The following is a 10,603-nucleotide window of genomic DNA, read 5'->3' as shown; positions in this document are numbered from 1 at the left end:
AAGTTTTTGTACGATGAAGCGTTCATTTTTGACAGTTTTTTTGTTATTTTATGGCAACAATGACTTCAATTGTTCTGGTGTGAATTTGGTTATTTTCAGTGGTGTGTATGAAACACTGCGAAGGAGATCAAATCTCCACGAAATTGAAGGGATCAAGTGAACCCATAGCATCTATTTCAGCAAACTTTAGTACAAATATAGTTGAACAAAAAAAATCAGCTTAATAATAACGTATTCATATAATTGACATTCTCCTGTAATTCTGTATGCAAAAGTATAGTATGTAGTGGGTGACTTTATCAATTGTATAAAAGTTTGAAAATTTAGAAAATAAATCTTCTTCAGTTCATCTGAAATTTTTTTCTTTAAATCTGTTAAAAACCGGTAACACATGTCCAATTTATTTTTTTGTGTTAAAGAAATTTATGTTTAGATAAAACTACGCAACTTTCTAGTATATTCGATTAATGTATTCTGATCCGCCTTTGAGTTACAATGATGGGATCAAGTCTCCCCGGGGATCAAGTGTCCTCAGTCTCCCCTATTGGACGTACAATTGTCGTGTAAATCCAGTAGATGTATTTGGGTTTGACAACAGGTCATTCCAAAAGTTCGGCAGCACTGCCCGAGGACCATGCACACTTTCTTGACTCTGAACTCAATGTGAGCAGACCAATTCAGTTTGGAATCCAATATAACTCCAACGTATTTGACTTGATCTACACACAGTAGCTCAGAATCAAAGACCTACAAGGAACGGATACTGGTTATTATTCGCTTCTTCGTAAAAAGAACCATTGAAATTTTGTTTGGGTTAACTGATGATTTAACTTGTCGACACCACTGTTCGACAGCTCTTTATGTTCGTTGCATTAAGTCAAAGATTGTTCCGATGCAAAGTTCAGTAATTAGTATTTGGTAATCGTTAGCAAACCCGTAGGTTAAAAATCCAAGCTTATTGAGATTCCTCAACAAACCGTCGATACCATAGCAAAGGTGGCAGAACGTCACCCTGTAATCAGGAATCAGTAGTGTCTAGCTCAAATGGCACGTTCCTCATGTTGATCGGAGATTTGTGCCTTGCCAAGAATCGTCTTTTCATCATTTTCTGATGGAAGGATTGGGGAAGTGGTATGGTTAGGGGTAAGGAAATTAAAGACACAGAACAATTATTCATTTATTTTATTTTATTTCGATTATAGAGGTTTTAACCTTAAGGTCATTCGCCTCTTCGGGTTAGCCTATCTAAGTCTATGTGCGGGGTCGAGACTCGAACCCAGGTGCGCTGCGTACAAGGCAATCGATTTACCAACTACGCTACGCCCACCCCCTACAGAACAATTAAAACAGAGCATCCTGCACCCCCGGAGGGATGATGAACGATCTACAGGTGCTACAATAGCAATAATAAAATTTACAGCCCCCGGAGGGTTTTAGAATTTATATTTAAGCAGTGAGCGGATATATCAACACCCCCGATGGGATATTGAGATAACAGAACGATAACACCCCCGAAGAGATATTGTCATTCAAATACAGCTAAGCTCTTTACCACACTAGGTTAGGAACAATAGCATATCCTTCAGTTTCAGCTCTCTGTACATAGGCTCAACTATGTATGGAGAACCAAAAACTCGGATTCGTAATTGCATTACTACAGGGTAGTTGCATATCAAATGATATGATGTTCCGTAATCGGATTCACAAAGATCACATAAATAATACTCAGCGCGCTGAATAGTAGCCATGTGATAACTGAGTTTGCAGTGCCCTGACTAGAATATTGCAGTTGTACTTGGATAAATGCAACAAATCCTTTGACATTTTCGGGCTCACATCCAGCAGAAAAGTCTTTGTTTGAACGCGAGTTTGCAAGCCACGCCAATTGGTTGGTATGTTTGGATGCAGTCCAAGAGCGAATCTTGTGCTTTATCCAACTTATCGACAGTGGTAGAACTGGTTCTGGACCAACGAAGTCAGTCGCAGCGCCAGCTCTAGCCAATTCGTCCGCCTATTCATTTCCATTAATACCGGAATGACTGGGTACCCATAGAAAAAAGATAGAATTTGACATGCTAAGTTCTTCGATTTATAGCTCTACAAGCGATTACTAAGTGCTTTCAGGGCAGCATGACTGTCAGAGCAAAAATAAATGCTTTTACCGTAAATTCCCCGTTAAAGTGCCGATTGGACGCCACACAGAATCGCAAAGATTTCTGCTTGGAATGCGGTACAGTAACTACCAAGCGACAAATATTGGTTTAATCTCATTTCATGACAGTAGACACCAGCACCGGCTCGGCCCTTCAACAAAGAAACGTCATTATAACAAACTACGTATTCTTCAAGTTGTCGCTCCATCTAGCCAGACAGCCATTCCTCGCGAAGAAGAATTCCCACATTGAAAGTTTTAAAAGGCCTTTTAAAACTTTCAATGTGAGAATTCTTCTTCTTCTGAGTGTAAGATCACTATGAGCAAGTGTATACTCATCCCAAGTAACCATTTGGGGCCACAGTCTTGTGCGATCTATTGGGTTACTGTTCCTGAGCCCTGTAACCTTAAGACGGCTTGCACAAGAAAGTGTTTCTTGTTTCAGAAGTACATGTATTGGTTTCATGTTCAAGAGTGCCTCTAGAGCAAGTGTTGTCGATAACATGGATTGCCATGACTTCTTCCTTCTGCCACCAAACAAGGCACCCGTATGCCAGTATTGGTCTAACAATTGTTGTGTAGATCCACTGAATGTACTTGGGTTTGAGTCCCCAAGATTTGCCGAAAACCCGTCTACATTGGCCGAAGGCCATGCAAGCTTTCTTTATCCTGAAGTCGATGTGAGCTGTCTAATTAAGTTTTGAGTCAAGAATTACCCCAACGTACTTAACTTGATCTGCGATAATAATTTCAGAGTCAAAGAAATGCAATGGACGAGCTCCGGTTGTAATGCTTCGTTGCGTGAAAAGCACTATTGATGTTTTATTAGGATTAACTGATAGCCCAACATGAAGACACCATTGCTCACAACACATAAGGCTTGTTGCATCAAATCAAAAAGTGTGTTAATGCAAATACCGGTGATCATTATATGATAATCATCGGCGAAGCCATACGTCGGAAAAGCAAGCACATTAAGTTTCCTCAACAAGCCATCGGCGGGAAGTGGTGTAAGCACACCACCTTGAGGACCTTCGCAGACACTCAGTTTCCTTACCTCTACTTGTCTTAACGATGAGCACAGATGTCGGTTGCTAAGCATTGCGTGTATCCAGTTCGTGATATGTGAAAGTACTCCATGACCTCATGCTGCTTCCAAAGTGAATTCGAAAGACACGTTGTCGAAGGCACCTTCAATATCGAGAAAAACACCCAAATTTGATTGCTTTTGTGAAAAAGCTTTTTCAATGTTGTAGACAACATTGTGTAACAGTTGACTTCCCCCGCTGATATGAATGTTGCTTTGCATGCAGCGGGTGCTCGCTCAACCTAACATCCCGAATGTAGTGGCCGTTAAACGTTCCACTGATTTAAGAAGAAGAAATAAGAAGGTCAGACTGATCGGTCTAAAGCTCTTTGCCTCCTCATAAGCGACGCGGCCACCTTTGGGAATTAATTTGACAGTTATTTCCTGCCACGCTAATGGAATGTATCCTGTTGCAAGACTACAAGTAAGAACCTTTTCCAAATTATGCTTGAAGTGCTCATATCATTTTTGTAGTAGAACTGGAATAATTTCGTCCTTTCCCGGAGACTTATACGGAGCAAAACTTTCAATCGCCCATTTGATCGATTCGGTTGTCACAATTCTACGAGCAAATGCCGAAGAATCAGAACTATCTGAAAAGAACTCAGGGCCAGTTGTCAGTGAAGTCTCCGTAGAGTCTGGAAATAGTGTGGCAAATAGACAGTTGAGTACTACATCCTCGTCAGACGAGTATTTACCATTAGCAGTTCTAATGGAACTGACATAGAAGTCTTTCGATTTCCACCAAGGTGTTCCTCTAGAAGAACGCATAACTCGAATCGGACAAGCCTCTTGGTATGCTGCTACTATGAGAGAGCTTGTTTTATCCATGACCTCATCCAAGTAACTTGGAGATTCAATCGTCGGAAGATACCCATGAAACCTAGTCGCCAAGCCCACTTCGTAGAGGTCCCAGTTCGTAGATTTGGGATTACGATAGGGGACGATATCTAGCGAGACGTTTAAATGGTCAAAGACGATGATCTACTTATGATCTGATAACGACGGTTCGACCTCGTTTGGTACTAGCCAGTTTGCCAACTCATGCGCAATACTGTCAGAGCAGAGAGTTACATCTAACACCTCTTCTCTGTCAGCTTGTGCAAATGTTGGGCGGTTTCCTGCTTTAAGAATATGCAGATTTGCACTATTTAAGTATTCCATTAACTCGGTGCCTCTCAAATTGATATCTGAGCTGCCCCAAATTATGTGGTAGGCATTTGCATCACTGCCGATTATGAGAGGAAACCCATTTCTGCCACATTATGATACAACCCTTTTGAAATCATCAGATAGACGTATTTTTTGTTTATGTTGTCAACAGTCATATTTACCGTGACAGCACAAATATTGCGAGTTGTGAGGTCGGATATAAGACAAGCGTTAATAGCACTATTCACAAGTATACATGCACGAGGCATTTCACGTGGTTTTATCATGCCATTTTTGTTGAAAGCTACGATAACGGGGTTAAGTAGCTTTCCAACATAGAAGTTTCCTTCATGGAAATACGGTTCTTGAACGAAAAGTATGGAAGCTTTTCCTTCCTGACAAGGCGGGATAGATTCATAGTTGCAGCAACTAGAAGATACCAATCACGTTGGCTTATAATCGCCTATAGCGAACTCCGAAATGGGTATTAGGGACACGACCATCAGTTGTATCCCACGATTTGCGAAGAAACAAACGTCCACTGTGTCAGAGATGTGTCATAACACAGCAGGGGTAAGACCCACGACACTCCGTGCGCGACTGGCATATTTTAGTCCTGCCAACCATTACGTCTCCTCTTACGACATGGGAACAGGAACCCAGTGGATCAATTCTTGGTTGAGATACTTCAACCCGCAGGATGCCACACGGCCTCTAGGCTGGTTTTGTCCGGAGAAAATAATAGAGTTATCAACCTCCTAGTGGACCACTGTCATAAGAAATCACAGGTCACAAAGGAACCAGTCGAATATTTGGTGGCGTGGTCGACGATCTTCGTCAAATTTTGCCCGTTATCCCACACCTACCGATAAAATCATTTCTTGCTTAAGGGGGTGGGTATTCTTGCTGAAAAAAATATCGTGCTCAAAAAACATCGTACTCAAACAAATTTTTGGTGGCTGTACCGAGAGTTTTAGTCTATTCAGTCAATAATGCAACATTTGAGCAATATTTTATTAAATGTTCACTGCAAAATATTGTAAATTGAGTTACAGATAGTCTTCAGGAGAAACCTCGAAAAAGTGCGATGTACACCTTAACTCAAAATCTACTCAACCAAATTATTTGAAATTTTGCATATTTCCTCTCCACATCATTACATCAGCAATAATCAGTACTATTTTTACACTAATAAGATAGATGATTTTTTTTAAACGAAAATCGCATTTTTAGCTTGAGAATGCTACAAAAATTTAAATATCAAGAAAAAGATAAATGCTTCGATCAATACCTGAGGATGTGTAGAAGAATCGTACAAACCTTGAAAACGTTTGTTCCAATATATTTTGCGATATGATGCACACCACAAAACAAGTTTTGAGCGCGACGCCCCCGGGTATTCGCTGTCACTGGCTCAATATTCAGTATTTGCTACGATATTTGAAGAAATATAGTTCAATTGTGCAATGATTATATGGAAAGTGAATGAATATACTAATACTCTCTGTACCACCAAAGGAAATTTTTTTATATGTGCCATTTTTCCGAATTAATCTTACCCATGCCCCCACCAACACTCTTTTATGTCTTCGTATCATTGGGAATATGTTTCAAAAACAGAACTTTTCCACTAATATGTCCATTCCTTTATTGAATAATTCTTATAGTCATTATCGCAGGTCAATTCGCCAAGCAAATGTTGGATACATGAATTGGGAAAATGTTAATCGATGCAACAACAAATTGCACTACATTTCGACATGATTTTGTAAAATATTACAATCAGTTGAAGAATTAATCGATTGCGTATATTGACTTCAATTTCATACACTACTGCATCCAAAATAAAATCGATGGAGATCACCCATATAAATCTATGAATTATCCTGTTGAGTTGTTTAATTCAGTCGATTCACCAGGCTTTCCACCGCATGTGTTGCAATTGAAACTTTGTGTGCCTATTATTTTAGTTCCTGCGTATTCCACCATGACTGTGCGTTTGTTGAAAAATTTAATTTAAGCGACCATTATAACTAGATAATATAAAAAAGCAGATATACTGCTACCTCGAATTCAAATGATACCAATGGATTGCAAACGATTGTGTGTAGGAAAACCGACCAATTTAAATAATTGTGCTCCAGATGATTAAACCAAGACCATTACAATAAGTTTCTTCTTTGTAATAAAAATATTTTTTTAATTAGTTTATTTGGCACGGCTCAAGGCGTTAGCTTCACGGAACCGTGGGTCTTTTATATATTTACATGATGTAAACAATACAAATAATAATTAATGCTAAGATCGATCCCGTACGCGCGACTTGCCATTGCGCGCGGAGATCCGTTTTCGTATCGAGGAAATATTTGCATCCACGTCAAATATATCATAGGGGTCATTTGTATTTCTGTCGTCTTCGCACATGTCCGGGTCATCATCGGGGTTACTGCCTTGATGTTCGCGATCAGGTGTTGTTCCTAACTTCTTTCCCTTTCGGGTCACGAGCGTGAACCCTCCGTCATTGCTAGTAGCTCCCTCATTGCTGGAATTAGCTGTTGAGTTTGTGGTACTTGACGCGGCTTTCGCAGTTGTCATTATTGCTTGAACAGCAGCCACAAACTTGGCAACCGTTTGTGGCTCAGGGAATGATATTGGAGACTGAGTGTTGGTATTTCTTTCTGTAGAAGAGCTTTTCTTAGCGGTTTCTGGGTAGTGTTGTCCGTAATGTGCCCTTTGTTCACAGAACTGACATGTGTTAGTTTGTCCTTGATATGTACATAGAGTTCGCTGTATAATGGTGTCCCCCCTTTTGTTGTGTACTGCAGGGTAAGGTAGGAGGGAATGGGTTGTCTACCCGCATTCTCACTACAAAAACACCATTTGAAATACCTGGAAAGTAGTTCCTCCACGTTTCCTCCGTAATGGATTCCACTTCTCCGAAATACGACATGCGTCTTTTAATGGCCACTTTGCAAGTACCGTAAACCGGGGTGACATTGATCACTTTTCGAAGTAATCATTACATATTTTTAGACACAACACATTTTTTTCAAGTTTAATATTTTTAAAACATGTACTGATGTATGGAGAACAAGATTGGATGGTTTTACTTAAAATTGTCCGCTTACAGCTATTTTTTCAAAAATTATTTCAAGTTGAAGTCCGTTTTCGTGTTACGGGGTGATTTTGATAACCTGCACGTTCATCCACATTAAGTTATTGATGTCAATGTTTTTCATTCAAATGTTTGCTTAAATTAATTCTGGAAAGATACTCATTATTAAATAGATGATAATTGGTATTATACAAAGTATTTCAATGTACTTAAAATTCGAGTAACCAAAATTAGTATAATTTGTGTCCAACTAGAATAAAAGATTCTGAAAACCCTTAAAACTGCTAAAATTATTTTGTATAATGCTATAATGTACAAAAAGTTTCATCCATTTTAACACGTTGAAATATTGAACAATAAAAAAATGTTGTGAATTTTAGATTAAAATAATTTGAAATAATTGCCAACTAGTTTTACAAAAAAATGTATTTAAAATAAACAATCTCTTAAAACTAAATTTTATTACTTTTGCTCAAATCTGAGATTTATTTGTTTTATAAAAATAGACACTTTACGAAGCTTCGCAAAAATAAGGTAAAGTCAAATTTCGGTTTTTTGAAGTTTTTGTACCCCAAAACCGAACAATATAGTCAAAAAGTATAACAAAACAGTATTTTATATGTTTAGAGTAAAAATCATTCTAAATTAAAATGATTCGGTCGACTATTCTGGTTTAATAAGCGATCTACGAAAAAAGTTTCGAATGATCAAAGTCACACCGATGATCAAAGTCACCCCGCTTTACGGTACGTGGTGCCAAATCATGTAATTTAACTTCCACGTTTCCGTTATCCATACACACAGGGATCTTGATTTTTGCGGTGTCACAGTCCAGAACGTGTTTCAAGTTGTTTTGCGAAATGAATCTTTTTGCCTGGGCGAATTTGTTGAACGCTATCAGCACCGCGTGTCTGACGTGCTCCAACTGAATGAAACTGACGTTTGAAAACCGAAGCTGCATTTTCTCCTTCAGCAAATGTTCCACGTCACCAATACTTAGTCTTATGCGGAAAGACCGGGAGTCAATGGCCACCGTGTTGACCCGAAGAATCACATTTTGTTGTCGAGATTCAGTCATCTTGATAGAATAATAGTAACGGTTCCCTTTGTTCTTCAGACAAAGCACACAAGAAAAAAGCAACTGCTTGCGCTGGCTTGGGTAGCAGCAGAGAGCACACTGGTATTGTGACTGATGCCTTTGGTGGTTGAGAATAGACTGAATAAAAATATTTGTTATTTGTGATATATTTAAACTATTTCGTTTAGTTAGTCCTGATGGGTGTAGCAAAGCGCACCGGGCTACAGCTAGTAAATAATAAATTTGGAATTTAATTGACAATTTTTATTTCCGTGTCCAAATCCTTGACATCACGACACTGGGTCAGATTTTGACATCCATATTATTCCCCCTTTACCCGCACGTGGAATAGGAAAACTTATATTTTCCAACATTTCTCAATTATTATCCTTACTACGATTAAAAAGAATTTATTGAAGCTGTTAGTGTCATTAGCCTACACTATCCTAAGAATAATTTGTGAAGGAGTAAAACCAAGTAGATCTTTCAATTCATTGGATATTTCATCTTAACTTTGACCTTGCGGTAACTCTTTCAAGACATCCTTGAATGGGCATGATGAATGAAAACAGATTAATAGAATTTATGTATCTTCTCCATAAAATACAAGAGAAGTCGTTTGTGACCAACCAATCCATCCGCTGTAACTCGACATTCCCCTCTTCGTCCAATCTAAAAAGAGGCTTTCATGTCCACAAGGAACGTCGATAGCTCAGTTCGAAAGGCTCTGAGATCGGAGATCATCACTGTTTCCGGCGGAGGAGATTGAGATTTTTTTCTCAATGACATTACGCACATTCGGAGAAAACATCGAGTGAATTGCTGTAATCAATGGGATTTTCGGGTGTAGAGAAGCTTTTCGATTTTCGTTTCTGGTTGTTGGAAGAATTAAATATTTTTCTAAACTGAATTATTCTTAAAAACGAGTGAATCCTGAACAGAGCCGTAGCGTGCGGTTGGCCTCCGCCAAGGGCGCCAACCTTAGGCTAGAATCTTGATCTGCTTTATAAAATAAGTGAGGTTACGTCATAAAATAAGTCAGGATAGGAGTATCATTCCCAGGTACACACAAAATTATTGTTTGAGAGTCGAACTGAAAACAGAAATCCAAAGCAGACAGCAAAAAGGCACATAACTGAGACTCTACCAAAGGCGCCAGAAGACTACGCTATGGTTCTGTTAGTCCAGAATAAACAACGAACAAGACAAAGATTTCAAATTTCAACAAAAATACAGAAAATTATTGCAAACTTTTTCCGCTCGTTTTCTCATTTTCATAGGAACAAGTGGAACGGAAATGTGGTTAAGGGCAGTAAAGCAGGCCACCTTTATAAAGTTATTGAAAAGATCATGGGGTAAGCTAGATCACTTATCATCGAGAAGATAACAACCGATCATGCAGACGATCCTTGTCGAAGAAAACACAAAGCAGTCTTGCACGGTGCGATTGTCACTCAAAATCTTCGCTCACTGGAGCAAGGGGTTATTTAAACAGCCAATTCCGTCCTTAAGTAGATCCACGCATGCCAAGTTCAAATCGATAATTACACCATCGATCTCAACTTTGTTTACAGGCATGTAAACGCGTTAGTTCTTCATAAAGTATTGTCGCCAGTAACGTCATTTGTTTGCTTTAGGCAAAATATCACAATGGTGATAAGCTCAGGCGAACTTTTGAGATACAGTCTACTTTCTACTTCTGCTGCAGTCAGACGTACAATCGAGCCAAGTGAACAACAGGCCTCTCGATCTAGTGTGCATTGTCTCGATAATAAAGGAAATATCGGATTATTCTTGTCATCATGAGTAAAGTTGACGAAAAAGCTCTACTCCGACCCAACGCTGCGGTCGTTGACTTTAAATTTTGTTTAAAACGACCAAGTTTTAGTGAAGTGGAATACCTTCTGAAGGTAAAAATGCAACTTAGGCTTGCGGAAGTTTTGTACCTTCAGTATCATCATCTTCGCAATGTAGTGTTAATATCATTCAACACGTTAGCGCAAGCCGAGCGTTTTATTT

Source organism: Topomyia yanbarensis, chromosome 2 (genome assembly GCF_030247195.1).
Source record: "Topomyia yanbarensis strain Yona2022 chromosome 2, ASM3024719v1, whole genome shotgun sequence".
In the NCBI taxonomy this organism is placed as follows: Eukaryota; Metazoa; Arthropoda; class Insecta; order Diptera; family Culicidae; genus Topomyia; species Topomyia yanbarensis.
Note: the sequence above shows the minus strand (reverse complement) of the source record.